The 16,363-nt window shown below is 38.2% G+C and overlaps 1 protein-coding gene across 1 annotated transcript in view; it reads left to right on the top strand.

Moving 5' to 3' along the window:
* Positions 1-519: 519 nt before the first annotated feature.
* Positions 520-16,363, top strand: part of LOC124644864 (amyloid beta A4 precursor protein-binding family B member 1-interacting protein) — a 65,147-nt gene continuing 49,303 nt past the window's right edge. The window contains exon 1 of the mRNA XM_047184492.1: positions 520-759. The gene's annotated coding sequence lies outside the window, so the exon portion shown is untranslated. The remainder of the gene's footprint in view (positions 760-16,363) is intronic.

Here is a 16,363-nt window from a genome sequence, read left to right as displayed (position 1 = left end):
TTGTCAATTATCGAAAATGCCGGATACTTACGTATATATATAAGAGTGCGTCCACATTGGCGGAATTTCCGCTCGATTTTTCCGTGCGTAGCAAACGAGCGTGAACCTACTTGCAACATATTCCGATCATCATAAATGTCATATCTGTACCAGTAGTCAACTGTTTGCTGTAGTAGGGAAAGCCGAGCGGAAAATCTGCCAGTGTGAAAGCACTGTAATTTATTTTTAAGAACACAGCACAAGCGGCATCTTTCGTCAGTTCAGGACACTACATTGAACGTTCCAAACTAGTCCACACGTCTAGTAAATCCAGTACCACAGGCAATACATTAGTTTTAGTAGAATAGCCTAGATGGCAGCAGCGCCAGCGAGCTCAAAATCCTAAGCTACGCAGAGTCCGCTAACTGTTTGATACAGGGCATCGCCACGAGATGTCGCTGGCCGCGTTTATCTAATGCGCAGCTTGCTATCGTACAAACGCGTGGTATACAAACTTACGCTTCCGCCTACACGCGCCGCAAGCCAGTTAGGTATCGGAGTGGTAAGATACGCCGGCCGAGCCGCGGTACGGACGTTCGCAGTGCGCTCATCACGTATTACCGATAGAATGTGCACGATTCCCCGACACTAATAATTCGCGAATTTAAAAGTGAATCATAAATCAAAGGACCAAGTTTCCGTTACGAATCATAAACTTTATGTGCTGAACTGATTGGAAATGTTTGTTATTCACAATCTTGGAGCGGTATCTGGAAACTGGTAAGTGTTCCATTTCTTGTTGTGATAAGTCGTTGGGTTATATCAAGTTATTTGTTAATTATGTCCTCATTTCTTAGCTAGACTCAGTGTGTTCTCAGACTATTTTCAATTTAGTAGGTAGGTAAGGCGGCTAGATATGTGCCTCCCTTCTTAATTTGAGACCTCACGCAACGATCGTTTAATTTAGGTGTCGCAATAAGCAAGATTAATTAGCTAAAAGATCATAAAATATACTTACACACGAGAAGGTAACTTACGTATCTTGGTTTACTAGTATTTTACACATAAGTACGTACAGCTGTTCTGGATTGTTTCAACCACATCTCTGTGAAATATTTTCTGGGCCTGAATAAAAGTAAAGAAGGTACACATGTTCAGGATTCTAACTACCGCCGTTCTTAATTTCATCGCAATCGGTAAAGTATCTTCCAAATTAACTGTATGCATAATCGAGGGAATTCAATTAACGATGTTTTAAACTAAGTAACTTTATCATGACAAGCGAATTACAGAAGATGGCTGGACACTATCTATTCAAATTGAACCTTCTCCTTTTAGACATTTAGTATTAGATATGATTAAGAATCTTATAAGTTTCGACTTCCTCAGTACCAAAGTAGGTATGTACCTACTTACTCACGCATTTAGAATAAAACGTGCTCCATATGAGTAAGTGCTGACGCTATAGCATTTCTAGAAATCGTGTTATCTTGTCTTCAGCATAATTATTAACATTAAATGTACAACATTCTCCTAGACTAGCCTCTATTTTGTCACCCAAGCACGATTTAACTATTCCGTAGGCGTCTCGTTTATTCAAATCGTATTATTCTTGCAACTTCAAGCGTTGGTAGCTTGGGGGTGGACACTCATGCCAGCTGCTTACAAAATCACTGACACTAAAGAGTTTCCATTTCATACTCATTTCTATGATTTCCGCATTTCGGAAGTCACGTTGAGTTGATGGGACCCAGTCCAGTGGTCATTTGCACATCTTTAGCAATCTATCACTAGCCAGAATCTGACAACCAGTCTTACCAAGAGGTATCGGGTTGCTGGTAGGGTATGGTATGGGGTATGATTGAGGAGATCAAACAGGCAGTAGCTCCATATAAAACATTGGTACTCAGCTGCTTCCAATTAGACTGGAAGCCGGTCCCAACATAGCTGGGAAAAGGCTAGGCAGATGATGTACTCATTTGAATGATGCCGTCACAAGCTGCGCAAAAGCAGGTCGACACGGATATAATAAACATTTGGTTGTATATGAATAAAACAGCTGTAATAACTGAGATGGCGCAATGTTCTCAGTTCATGTACCTAGTTAGGCCGCGTAACCAATTGACAAGCACGCCAGATGTACCAACTTATATCATAACATCTGAAGCTGTGCTCTATTTCATTTCAAGTTACAAAATATTTCAATGCTATTGCTGGAGACAAAATTAAACGGAAAATAGTCGGCCATTTACGGAATTTCCACGTTGTTCAAACTGCAGCCGTGTTGCACTTTTTCCAGGGTACGTAAGCCGGTCCTTGCGAAGCGTTCAGGAAATGCACGAGATCCAATAAACTGAACCGCGTCGTTTCGAGAAAAATTCTAAAATATTCTGCAGTTAGTTTACGTAGAGTATGAGATGCATTCTTTATTCGGTTAGGATGGTTTTCTGTGGGATGGTCGATCCGTAGATACTTAGACACTTAGTTAGACAGTTCTAAACCTCACAGTAAATACGAAAAAAATACGCCAAGGATTACTTTTTGTTTGTAGTTAAGAACATCATTATCAAATTTAAGTCGCATTTTTTTCAAAAATAATGTTTAGATTAATTTAAGAGCTCGTTAAAATCTAGGTTCTAGGTTTTCAACACTATTACTTTAAATAACATCAGACTAAATACACGAAGTAATCAAAATCGCAAAAATAAAATTTCTCAATATAGGATTTTCAGTTTAATCTGAATTTGGTTACAGTGGGTGAGCTTAAATAAACCACAATCTCGTGCGGCTCGGCGGAAGCTTCGCTATTTCGGATTAAATTTAATCGAATAGTGGACTGCTATGTATGGCAACGTTAAAATTATATTTCATACAATCAATTAAACGGTTTGATAACAAATAAGAATTGTATCATCACCGGAATGTATGAAAACCACATAAACATTTCAATATTTTTCCGTTACTTTACGAAAGCTTACAAAACAATCATTGTAGGAGCTGACCTTAAATTACTTTAAAAGGGTATGTCACGCATGTTATTCTAGCAGACAATTACAAACATTCATTGTAAATGTTCCGGCATAATTGAATGAATTCTAATACGAAGCAAATATACAGAGTAATTTCAAATCGCCCTTCGCGTCCGCCATTCCATAAAAACTTGTTTTTATTAAAATCGCGTGACCAGTGTACGTTGCATCATCGGTTATTAAAGATGTCTGGGCTCATCAGTCATCAGTTACGCATCGGATTTATAATCTCCATGATCAATGGTTTGCCATTCAGCTTACCCACCTTTACCTTTTAATCGAAAGATCGATTTGCGATGAGAAAAACAGGAAGAAAATTATATGGTGTTCAAATGGAGTATGGACTAATCTGCTTATTATTCAGACCGGGATATGATCCAAAACCTCGTTGAGTATAAACCACCCATATCTTCGCAGGGATAAAAATTATACATCCAAACCTCATGAATATGGTGATTTATACACAGTATTTTAACTTCCACAAAGTAGAAAATGGCATATTGAAAATGTAATTAATAGCAACTACTGAAATTCCGATTCCATTTCAACTCGAACGAATCACATTACAATTTAATTAATATCACTTAATTATGTTCTTTGAGCTTTGACAGAAACCCATCCGAAATAAAACCGCAAATTATTTGCGCGCGTACATATTCAAGTATACTTGATACAATTAATTCTCGTTCGATAGTAGGTGCTGCGGTTAGGCTGGGCTCCACAGTTCGTCAGTATAGCCCCGCTGAAGCGCCGGTCCTGTAAACAGCGATGGCTGGTCTTCATTTGCATTCATTACAATACTGGCCCGTTATTGACCCAATGCATGGTAAACACCTAGTGCCTGCATGGACAACTCGCGTGAATCACCGCGCCTGTTCAAATTCCTGTACGAGTAGAAAGACTAGGAAGGTGTCGGGAAAATTTCGTTGCTTCACCATTTCATAACCTGAAAATAAAAATTAGTTTTAAAATTAAAAAATAAAACTACACACTTGCACATTTTCATCTTAATGTTTAATCCCTTATCGTCTTAGAAGATCGTAGAACATCTTTTCATTGATATCTGGTAAAAAATAAAGGTGGTTTTAAAAGATGTCTTAACGAGATGTGAAGTACTAAAGCTCTACTTCATTCTTTATCGAAGGTTTTAACTTACTTATCTACTGATAAAAATTGAATCTGAAGAAGCTAAGATTAGTGCGGCTGAATCGATTCCGTGGTAGCTCCAGTCTTCTAGAGATTTATTCAATCATAAGCTGATCAAGCAAGCCTGACAGACTTATTTGCTTGAGTCATAAATCCAATAAAAGCCTTGAGCTTTCCAGATTTTTTCCCGGAAAGCTTTCAATCTCTAAAAATTCATTTGGTTTACAAACAAAAATGCAATGGATCGGGCTACCCCATTGGGTTTTCCAACTTTAACTGTATCATCTTGACTAATATATTATTCGGTACTTACCTGTTCGTTTTTGTTACATAAATCTCGTATTCTTGTAATTATACCTAGACTTAGATCTATATTTAGAAACAAACAACTTCTACCGTTGAAGATTATAAACCAATTAGCAAGATCTGAAGGTTGCCCTCAAATCTCGGAGGATCTAGAAAAAAGCGTTCAAGGTTCATCCAGTCATTTGTAACACGCAACTTGGTCTTCGGTATAAAACTAGACGTAGTTAGACAAGTATCATGTATTACTACGTCCAGTTTATTTCAAGCCATGCTAACCAAAATCACCGCCACTTTAAATGTGTTTGCTAGGCGATTTTACGATGTAATATTTACAATGGCGACCATAATTTTAACGAACCACAATGTAGCGCGGTTTGCTATAAGTGGGTAAATAACGTTGATTATTTCATAATTATGATGCTACTTACAAATGCACGAATTAAGCTAGTTTTCAAAACAAATTAAAGCTGTGGTTAGTGAAATGTATGTATTTATTAACTTGAATGTTTTGACGAGCTTGTGTCGATAGCCGACACACAGTTTGCGGTTAGACGCGATATCTGCGAGCTATGCGGGCTATTATCCAAAAACACGGGATTGGCAGTGTCAAAATGTCCCTTTATTAATAGCAAAATTGACCCGAACATCGATAATTGGATAGGAACTATCCTGACATTTCATTAAAGTTACATGACTGTTCAGAGCATTTGTGATCACACGCCTGATTTAATAATCATCGTATATTAATTATTGACTTTGAAAACTATTAATGGAGTTTTAAAATATTGGTGAACAGTTAATTGCAATCAGGTAAACGATATAACTTGCCCCGGTTCCGCCAGGTTATCCTTTTAATTATAAACTAACCTAAACTTTCCCAACGCGGATGAAATCCGTTTAAAATAGGTAAGTAATGAGTCAATCGCGAACAGCCAGACAGACGCAAGAGTTCTTTGTTTCATAATAATTGTATAGTGATAACGGTTGATCATGAAAAGTCATGTTGTTATTCGATATGTAATTCGATCCGATCTAACTGCGTATGGCAGACTGACTCTGCGGCTAGCATTGTTAGTATTTCTGTCATTCACGATACAGCTTAGGTATTCAGACATCATTTGCCTAGCCTTTTCTCAACTATGTTGGGGTCGCATTTCAGTCTAGCTGGATACAGCTGAGGATCAGTGCTTTTCATGAAGTGACCGCCATTGACTTCTTCAACCAGGTTCTGAAGTTGAACAATCTTTTAATTTTCTATTCTAATCTGTTTCATAAGGACAAGTCTTTCAGTCTTCATCCGTAAACTGTGCTCAAACGTCCATTTATTTACTTTCTCCGAGAGTTTCATTGTTGATTGTGAATGTATCTTATAATTACAAACAAGAGACTTATTATTATTTCTTTCATGACACAATGCTGCAAGACTGTATTAAGTATGTGTTATAAAAAGAATAGTAGGGTGTTGCAGATCACCTGTTTGATTACGATACGAGACATCTGTGAATTTAGATGTAAAACAGAAATTGCAAGAGGCGAGAGCACTCGAAATCCCATTTGAGGACCATTAGATGCATAAGTCCATACAATACAACATACATCACAGACGAAGGTCTATTCAGTAACAATTCAGACTAACAGGGCTCAGTTGCACGTTGCTGGTAGTTTAGTTCCGAGTTTCAGACATTTAGTCTGAATATGGACGGCGAATTTCAGATTTGAATTGAATTGTTGCGAGGTATCGTCGTGTGTAAATTCTGTAGGTTGCGGTTGGTTAATTTCTATTTAAGATATATAGTTAGATACACTACAAATAGTGTTTAATCTACCTCTTCGAACACTAATTTAGTATAGTATTCTTAATCGAAGCTCTACCTTTAAACTTTTCTAGGTTTGTAAATAAGGTGATTTTCTATTGGGATTTTTCTCAAATTGAGTGAGAAACTGCCGGTTCTTGCCAGCTTTCCAATTCCTTCTATTTGAAGTGTAAAACTGAATATATTTGATGCTATATAAACTATTTCAATTTATTTCCTCGCAAAGCGAAGACAAGAGAGCAGGCATGTCGACGCGACAGATTCAATTTTGAGTGACAGTCTTAGTGCAGAGGAAATTGCTCGCCCTCGACTGCCGCGCCCGTTCATGCCAGCGAAGGCGGAATCATGTTTGATGACAATAATTATGCTTGCAATTCTAGGTAGGGGTGGTTAGCTTACCTTTAGAGCACTCTTGAACTTGAAGCCCCATATATTGATTAAAGTCTACGGTCAACAGTGGACGGTAATAGGCTGATATGAACATGATAATGATAAAAAGAGCTGAATTTTATTAGTCCATTGCCACATTTGCCTGATCACATAAGCTAATGTAGCTACGTACGTTGAGCAATAGCTTCAGTTATTATCAATCAAATGAAGATTTCGCCGTTCTGCGTAATATTTATTTAAAAGGAGCTTTCGTAATGTTAAATAGGGATTGATTGTCAAAATGTGCTAGTACAGCTGACATTTGGATGAGTCACTGCCCTGCCCGCAGCGCCGCGACTAGGGAGCGCCCCGGCCCCGCTCGCTCGCCGCGCGCCGCCGACGCCCGCACTAAGCCGAAAACAAATAATACTTGTTACTATAACAACGACACACTTACTGACTTATTTTTATCCTCAAGCAGAAGACTTCACTCACATGGTATTTTTAGAAGAATAATAACCATCACTAATTTCTGTTTACATAAAATTTCGCACGCATTTAGACTCCGCCTACTAACAGTGATGACGTACCTTTCAGCCAATTCAGATGAACTGCAAGACAATGTAGCGGGATCGCCGAATAAATATTGTCCCCGTATTTTAGTGTAATTGTGAGTGCACCTAATATACATAATAGAAATGCGCTGTAAGACGTTCATTCACCTCGAGGGAGATGGTCGGGTGCGGCGCGGGGGACGAGGTGCGCCTGCGGGGGGAGGGGTGCGCCTCGCGGGGGGTGACTCCCGGTATATGGCACCGAACCACGCGACGAGCTTCCGGCGCGCGCCCTGCCTATGCCTTACGCATTAGATAAAACTACAGAGCTATTCCATAGGAAAACCTAAAATATGAAACATCAAACATAATTGCCTTTCACCTATTATCAAGTGCAAAGTTCCTTCAAACAACTCTCAACAAGTTAGCATGCCGAATCCATTTATTAATTAATCGGTGACAATAGTAATTCAACGTACAACAAACTTGCGAAAGTTAAAAAAATCATGAAACTACAGACTTTAGACGGCAATATACCGTACAACTACTTACAGTTTGCAAGTATCTTTGATAATAAAACATTCATATTTTTTTGCAACCGTCCAATTTGTTTTGCAACTTTCCATTTTAGTTCCGAGAGCTTTCAAGCGTAATAGCTTACATTAGTGATGTGTGTTGACAGCGGCGCCACACTTATCGATAGCCGAACAATAAAAGGTCAACCCTTGACCCGAGTGTCGACAATCGGAGCAATGCGTCGGCGCATACTTCGCCGGAAATGTTCCATTAAACGAGAGTTAAAACGTCAGCCTGGATGATGGATCACTAAGTTAGCCATCATACCAAACATAGGCGGTTAATTTCCGTTGACATGTTACCATGCAAATAAATAAAGTGCGTATGTAAATGTATAGGTAAACTCGACTCATCATTGTGATAAGTTAAACCAGTGACGACCACTCATTATCCAACTATAGTTCGGCCATTCAGAGAATGCGTTCCTGACACGTCGCGATTGAACTGACGACGTAACTTTGCAATGGCGTTGCAGTTACGATAAAAATATTTTTGCTGGTTGTTTACCGTTTTAACAATTGAGGAGCATTAAAACAACATTATTATATCAATAATCAATGAATGTAGTTACGTCGTCAGTTCAATCGCGACGTGTCAGGAACGCATTCTCTGAATGGCCGAACTATAATAATAATAATAATATGCCCCGCAGGGCATCTGAGGCGGATGACGGGGAGTAGCGACCCCGCGGGGCTATATATCCGAGTGCTCCAGGGAGAGTATACTGTCCCCCATCTCCGGCCTGCCGGAGTGAAGCATGACGGGGGATAGGTCTCCCGCCTCTTGGCTTGCCTTCATCGGCCGGTCAGAGTGGAGTCGCTAGAGCAAGGTTAGTCCTGCTCGGAGGGTAGGTGCCTCGTGGTAAGTGGCGAGTGGGCCGGTGATGCTGGACCCACAGGGAGCGCGTGATCTGCGTTTAAAGTCCGCCGAGGTATCCTCACCCTTCAGCCCCTCATGTACCTGTTGCCCCCTTGTTGCAATTTAGCGACTGATTCCCGGGGGCCCAGTAAGTGAGGTGGCGAGTCTCCACCTGCCATTTTTACATGTTTTAATACATTGTCATCGGCAGGTGCCATAGTTCCCATAGTTATCCCCATTCCCAGTCCATTAGCATCCCATCACAATAGCCCAAGTAGTTTTCATCCACAGTTAGCAATAGTATAGCACAGAACCGGGAATTGTCCTTGGGTACATTTCTATAGTGTATATAGGGATAATCGTCGGTTTTGTGTCGCCATTTCATTAAAGTTGTCTCAAAAGGGCTTCAGCGTGTTGGCTTCGGCCCCACGTTCGCCTCCCAAAAATCCGGGACTCTGTAGTCCCGAGGTCTGGTAGAGACATACAAGATAATAATAATATAATAAGCCCCGCAGGGCATCTGAGGCGGATGACGGGGAGTAGCGACCCCGCGGGGCTATATATCCGAGTGCTCCAGGGAGAGTATACTGTCCCCCATCTCCGGCCTGCCGGAGTGAAGCATGATGGGGGATAGGTCTCCCGCCTCTTGGCTTGCCTTCATCGGCCGGTCAGAGTGGAGTCGCTAGAGCAGGGTTAACAGCCCACTCGGAGGGTAGGTGCCTCGTGGTAAGTGGCGAGTGGGCCGGTGATGCTGGACCCACAGGGAGCGCGTGATCTGCGTTTAAAGTCCGCCGAGGTATCCTCACCCTTCAGCCGCTCATGTACCTGTTGCCCCCTTGTTGCGATTTAGCGACTGATTCCCGGGGGCCCAGTAAGTGAGTTGGCGAGTCTCCACCTGCCATTTTTACGTGTATTTATTACATTGTTATCGGCAGGTGCCATAGTTCCCGTAGTTTCCCCATTCCTAGTCCACTAGCATCCCATCACAATAGCCCAAGTAGTTTTCATCCATAGTTAGCAATAGTTTAGCACAGAACCGGGGATTGTCCTTGGGTACATTTCTATAGTGTATACAGGGATAATCGTCGGTTTTGTGTCACCATTTCATTAAAGTTGTCTCAAAAGGGCTTCAGCGTGTTGGCTTCGGCCCCACGTTCGCCTCCCAAAAATCCGGGACTCTATAGTCCCGAGGTCTGGTAGAGACATACAAGATATAATAATAATATTCATTTATTTGCTCAGAATGTAGGTATTTACAATAAGGTGTTTACAGAAAATGTTGAAGCATCCTAGTACATTCTACCATTTTGGCATGCAAACATTTGATATGATGCAATTCATCATTACACATGCTTAATGCTTATACAACTAAAAAGTGTCAGCTAGAAAGTCAGATACAGAGTAGTAGCATTTATTCAAGAGGAGTCTAGTTAGTTTTTTTTTGAAGATTGTTACTGGTTCTTGTTTAATACTATTTGGGATGTGGTTAAAAATAGCTGGTGCCATGCCAAAAGCACTTTTCCCAAACAAAGCAGTCTTATATCCTCCAGTGCGTAATAAATTTTGGTATTGAGATCGTAAATTTACGTCTCTGTGTCTGCTTTCCGATAAACTTAAAAATAGGCTTCTATTAACTTTAACAAAAAGAGCAATTTCAAAAATGTAAAGGCAAGGAAAGGTCAACAAATTATATTTTTTGAAAAATGGAACACAGCTGTCAGTAACTTTCAAACCAAAAATAGCTCGTATACATCGTTTTTGAGCTTTGAAGATACTTTCCTTTTCGGTACAATTGCCCCAAAATATTATACCAAATCTCAATTTAGAAACAACAAGACCATGGTATGCTAGTAATACTGTTTTGGTATTGACTTTTTTCTTAAGATTATAAAGTGCATATGCAGATGCGCTGAGTGTTTTACAGATTGCTTCAGCCTGCGGCTTCCACGTTAGGTGACTGTCAATTAAAATGCCTAGGAATTTTGTAAGCTCTACTCTCTCCACATTTTGGTTATTATAGTTGATGTTCAAATCATTGATGCGAAGTCTTTGGAAAAAATGCATTATCTTTGTTTTTTGTATGTTAATTTTTAGATTGTTGCTGTTTAGCCAGTTTATTATAACTTTTATCGCGCAGTTTATGTCATTTTCGTAATTTTCATGATTGTTACATTTTAGTAGTGCTGTGCTGTCGTCCGCAAACAGCACCATGGGATGGTGGACTTGGCGTGGGAGATCATTGATATAAATAATAAATAATAAAGGCCCAAGGACGGTTCCTTGGGGCACACCGAATTTAATATCTCTGCTGGAAGACACGTATTTTTTTTCTAATTTAGATTTGACACATATTTTGCAGATTTCTGTCATCTGTTTGCGACCGGTTAAATATGTTTTTATCAGGTTCAGGATGTTACCTCGAATTCCATAAGCGTTGAGTTTGTCAAGCAGTATGTTATGGTTGACAAAATCGAACGCTTTTGACATATCTGTATAGACAGCACATATAGGCGTTTTGCTATCAACATTTGACAAAACAACCTTTAATAAATCAAAAATTGCCATATTTATACTTTTATTTTTTCTGAAGCCGTATTGTTCGGGAGAAAGTATATTGAATTTATTTAAGAAAGATGATATTGCCTCGTATATGACTTTTTCTATTATTTTTGAAAAAATGGGAATTAAAGCTATCGGTCTGTAGTTTGACATATCCTCTTTACTATCTTTTTTATGTATAGGTTTTACAATTATGGTTTTTAACTTGTCAGGGAATATGCCTGATGATATGCTTGTATTAATAATATGAGTTAGGGGGCCAGCTATATTATTTGCAACAAATTTTATGACTTGGGTGGAAATCCCATCATAACCAAAGCTCTTTTTATTTTTAAGTGTTTTAATTATTCTTATTACGTCTAGAGGTCCAACTGGTGGTATAAATATTGAGTTTGGGTTATAGTCTATTTTTTTAACGTCCTGCGTTGTGCTGTTAGGTATATTAGTAATTTGGTCAATGAAGTAATTGTTGAATAATTCTGCTATTTGCTTTGGATCTGTAATTGTCTGGTTATTATTTTTTATTTGTGAAATTGGTTCCCTATTTATTTTCTTATTGTTTATTATTTGCCACGAGGTTTTTGATATATTTATGGAGTTGTTGATCAAGTAATTATTTTGGGATTTTTGTGTTAGTTTTATAATTTTTTTAAATCTTTTAGAGTAATTAACAAAAGCGTTTTTGTTTTCTGTTGATGGGTTAATTCGTTGTTTCCAGAGTAAGTGTCGCTGTCTTTTACTGCATAATCTAATGCCACGTGATAGCCACTTGATGTTTTTTTCGGATTTTTTTAATACTAACTTGTAAGGGAAGCATAGGTCATGCAGGAGCTTAAATGTTTTGATGAAATTATTATATGCTTCATTAGAATCTTCTGTATCGTATACATCAGAAAATGAAATATTTTGTAGATAGCTATTAAATTTAGTTAAATTTTCCGTACAAGTGTCTCGAATCTTAGTTTTCCAAGTTTTTATTATGCTTGATTTATTAACTTTTATTTTGACTATCTGTGCAGTATGGTCAGACAGCCCGAAATCTATCACCCGACAAGGACCTGCCTGCTTGGTGTTTAGTGCAAAATTATCTAAACAGGTATTACTAACAGGTCGTGTCGCTTCATTAATTGCTAGAGTAAGATTATAACTTAAGAGAAAGCATTTAAGTTCAAGGGTAATTCTATTATTTTTTAGAATGTCTATGTTCAGATCGCCGCATACAATTATTTTAGTGTGGTGATTAGTACATATTTTTTGTAGAATAATATCTAAATTTTCATAGAATTTACTTAAGTTTGACATCTTTGGCGGTCTATATACACATACTATAATTAAATTATGTTGCTGCATCTTAATTGCGCAACATTCTATTATTCCTGAAACCGAGTATTTCATTATGTCGGATAATTCTTTGTACTCATGACCTTTTTTGACTAGAATGCAGGCACCACCGCGTTTTACGTTGCTTCTTGCGAAACATGCCGCGAGCCTGTAATTAGGTATATGAAGAAGATGTTCCTGCCCTGACATTATAAAATGCTCGGTTATACAAATAATATCGACATTTATTTGACTGTTAAGCAGCTCTTGAACATGGACGGTTAATAGATCAGATTTGTTTATAAGTCCAGCAATATTTTGGTGCATAATATACATGTGATCAAAGAAAAAACTCATTACGTGAATTCAAAGAATTTACATTGTTTGTGTTGTTTTCATTTAGTGATGGCGAGAAATCATTCAAAAGGGATGACAAGTTTTGAAAAACATTTTTCATACCTTCATCGTTCAATTTGTTATTATATTTAGAAAACATGGTAAAATCACAGCGTAAGTCAAAATTAGAATCTAGTAGCGTTGCATAGTTATAAGTAAGTAAATCTAAATAAAGTAAATTATTGAAAGTTTCGACACGCCAGTTAAACATCATAGAGTAGTTACTTAGCTTGTATGTCGGAAGGCAGAGTATAATATTCGTATTCTGTATTTTTTCCAATGTATTTCTTAATTCTATTATAATTTCTACATAGTTTTCAGTTCTTTGGAAATCTTCTTCTCCAATTAAGACAACACAATAATCGTTATGCGAAAAATCCTTAACTTTTTGGTACAAGTTCTTGATTAGATGCAGTAGTCCACAGTTAGGCGAGATGTAGTGACAAACAAGACTATTTTGGAAAGTCTCTTCTGCAATTGTCAACACTTTATTTGTTTTGTTAGCGCTAACAATGCATATTTTATTCTTGCTACAATTTACATTGGTCTTATACGTTTCTTCTCTAAGTTTAGGTGTTATGTTAGTAGCGTACGGTTCTATTGCTATTTCCATTTTGTTGTTGATCGGTTGCTTATTTTGCTTCTCTGATGTTTTCTCTGCTATTTTCTGTGGCGTTGAAGTTTGTAAACGATTATTAGATGACAAAGTAACGTTTGCGTTACTCGTTGTAGTATTCTCTATTTTACTATCATTTTTATTTCTCAAATCATGTATAGTACTTTTAAGTTCTCCATTTTCTATTGATAATTTATTTATTTCTTCTTGAGCTTTATGTAGTTTAGATGTAAGTGCGTTTATTTGTTGTTTTAGCTCCTGTATTGTTGTTGTGTTCTCATCTTCTGATATATTGGGCATACTAGTGCTGCCATCTACTAGTGAACTATTTGTACTACTTTCTTCCGAAGACGAATCTATGGATCGTGATTTTTTTGTTTTATTTGGTTTTCTGAATGTGATATGATCGAGGAAGTTCATTTTTGAACGTGTACTGTTTTTTATTCGACTTTAGTTGTATTTAAAAATAGAAAAAACATCAGTCGCAGGTTGGTTTCGAACTCGCGCCACCTGACTCCTGCAGTAGCATACAAACGCACTTGAACAGCCGTAATTTAAATATTGTGCCGAAATTACTGTTCTTATTTTTGAAATACTAATAAAATCCGTTAAAAATTTTGTATTTTGAATTTAGCGGTTTTATGGAAAAATTTGCACAAAGTTTGTTTACACTTTTTTTGCACTTTTAATTCAAAGTATATGTTTATGATATGATGCATCAGTGTTAATAATCAAAGTTTTGGTTTAGTTTATGCACTAGTTCACTGATTTTAACACAAAAATCGTCACTATTTGGCAAGATACAGCACAGTTATTTCAAACGTTTGTAACTTTGATATTTGCAGATATTATATCTGTATAACACTGTCACCCATTTATTGTGCATCCACCCATGCATGCACCCATGTGTTGTTGCTAATATCCTTGGCATTCCTTTTACAAATGCAAAAGTGTGTTTGTTTGTTTTGCCTCTGCCTTTACAGTAAAACGGATGGACCGTTCGAGATTTATTAGGGTTATGGGAAGAACTTTGCACCCTTATTACTTTACTTAACTTAACTTTGAAGTTAATTTGTTCTAATCCATCGCCGGTTAACTTCAATCGAACAACTAGCCAACTAGCTCTTTGACCGACCGACGCCCGTTTGGTCGAACAGCTAAAAAGACGAATCTAAGAAATTTTACCAGAAAACTGCTGGTAAGTAGCCTATTAGTATCGATTCTAGATGTCAGTTTACCACAAATAAATTCCCCCGCAGCTAACGGAATAAGGAACGGAACTGTCAAGTGTTAAGTGTTTGGCATGGCCAAGTCCGGCCGTGCCACACGACGTAGAAATTGAGGAAAGCCTGCAGTTGGCAAGTTTCCTTCGTACATGGGATTGCAGAGGCGCAGTTCAGGGATGGCGAACATTTTTTGGCTAACTGGCTTTTGACTAACTTTTTTGTCCATTAAATAATAATATAAATGGCAAATAGTTAATGACGTAGCTAGTGAATTTAGATGCTCTATAATACACTTATTACACCACCAGGTATAACTGTATAGTATAGTAAAAAAAATGATGTGCCAAATTACTTTGCTGGGTTCCACCAAGGGCACACGTGCCAAGGGTACGGCATCCCTGGCTGAGGTTCTGTGGTGTTTGTGAAACGATACGGCGCGTAGTGTTATCGTCACCGTGAGGCATGTACGCCTGCACGGTACCGGAAGGGGCTTCCGCCGGCAACCTCGCAGCCCGACCAGCCCGTGACTCACGATACATTGGCCGATCGCCATGCCGCTGATTATAGATTTGCGATTCAATTTAATAGCGTACACGGATTAAATTGAACCAATACGTACATTGTAATACGAATTTTCTTATTTTCTTCTTTCTAATTGTCTTTTTAATATTAAATGCTCAGGTGATACCTACGAAAAGATTTAAATACATAGCAGCTTGGATCAATATCGCTTATCGATGTTGCACCGCCCTCGTGTCCAGCATTCAGAAACAAACTAGTTTTATCAGTCAAGACGGATGGACGCAAAAAAATCGATAAATTGTAAGGGCCCTGCTTTATGCGGAAGTTCCCAGAAGATATTGTATTTTTATAGGGTACTATTTATAGAGTATGGCTCGCTCTCGCGTCTCGCAGTGCGCCATGCGTCGAGAATGCAGCGCGCTCGCTTTGTCACTCACTCGTTTAGACCTTTTACGATGATGCTTCAAACAAATGGTACTCGGCGCTAAATGAAAAACTCGCACTCCCATCATTTTTACTTGGAGCTTGCAACAGTATTACGCCGAAAACTTTCTTACAGTTTATATAGTTGTATTCATACTAAGGTAAACGCGGGTGAAGTCGTCATGCCCCAATAGTCGTCAATTAATCTAAAAACTTTTATTTATTATTTCTACTGAACTTAAAATGGGCCGTTTTATATATCAAAAAATTGTTGATAATATATTGCACAATTGAAATGACAATACGGGGTTTTAACAGTCATGGCGTCTAAGATATGTTATTCGAAACGTGTGTGCCCTAACAAAAAAGTTTTTTCGTGAAGTTCAGCTGTCAAAAGTGAAACTCAGCACGTGGTTTTGTGTTTTGATTTACATAACTCCAGTGGGGTCTGTGGTATGTTTCTTTGTTTAATTAGATAGTTAAGTTTATTTGCTATCGATGTAATATGCAATTTGGAATACTTTTAACATAGAAGATCTATTTTTTTAATGTGACATCTATTGGTACTTTAAAACTCCCATTTGACCCAAAACCCGTCAATTTTAGAATTTTTATGACGACTACTGGGACATGCTCAAAAGTTGCACCTAAACTCGTCATAATGAGGATA

Source organism: Helicoverpa zea, chromosome 31, assembly GCF_022581195.2.
Source record: "Helicoverpa zea isolate HzStark_Cry1AcR chromosome 31, ilHelZeax1.1, whole genome shotgun sequence".
NCBI lineage: Eukaryota > Metazoa > Arthropoda > Insecta > Lepidoptera > Noctuidae > Helicoverpa > Helicoverpa zea.
The sequence above is the reverse complement of the archived record's forward strand: the minus strand, read 5'-3'. Positions and strand labels throughout refer to the sequence as shown.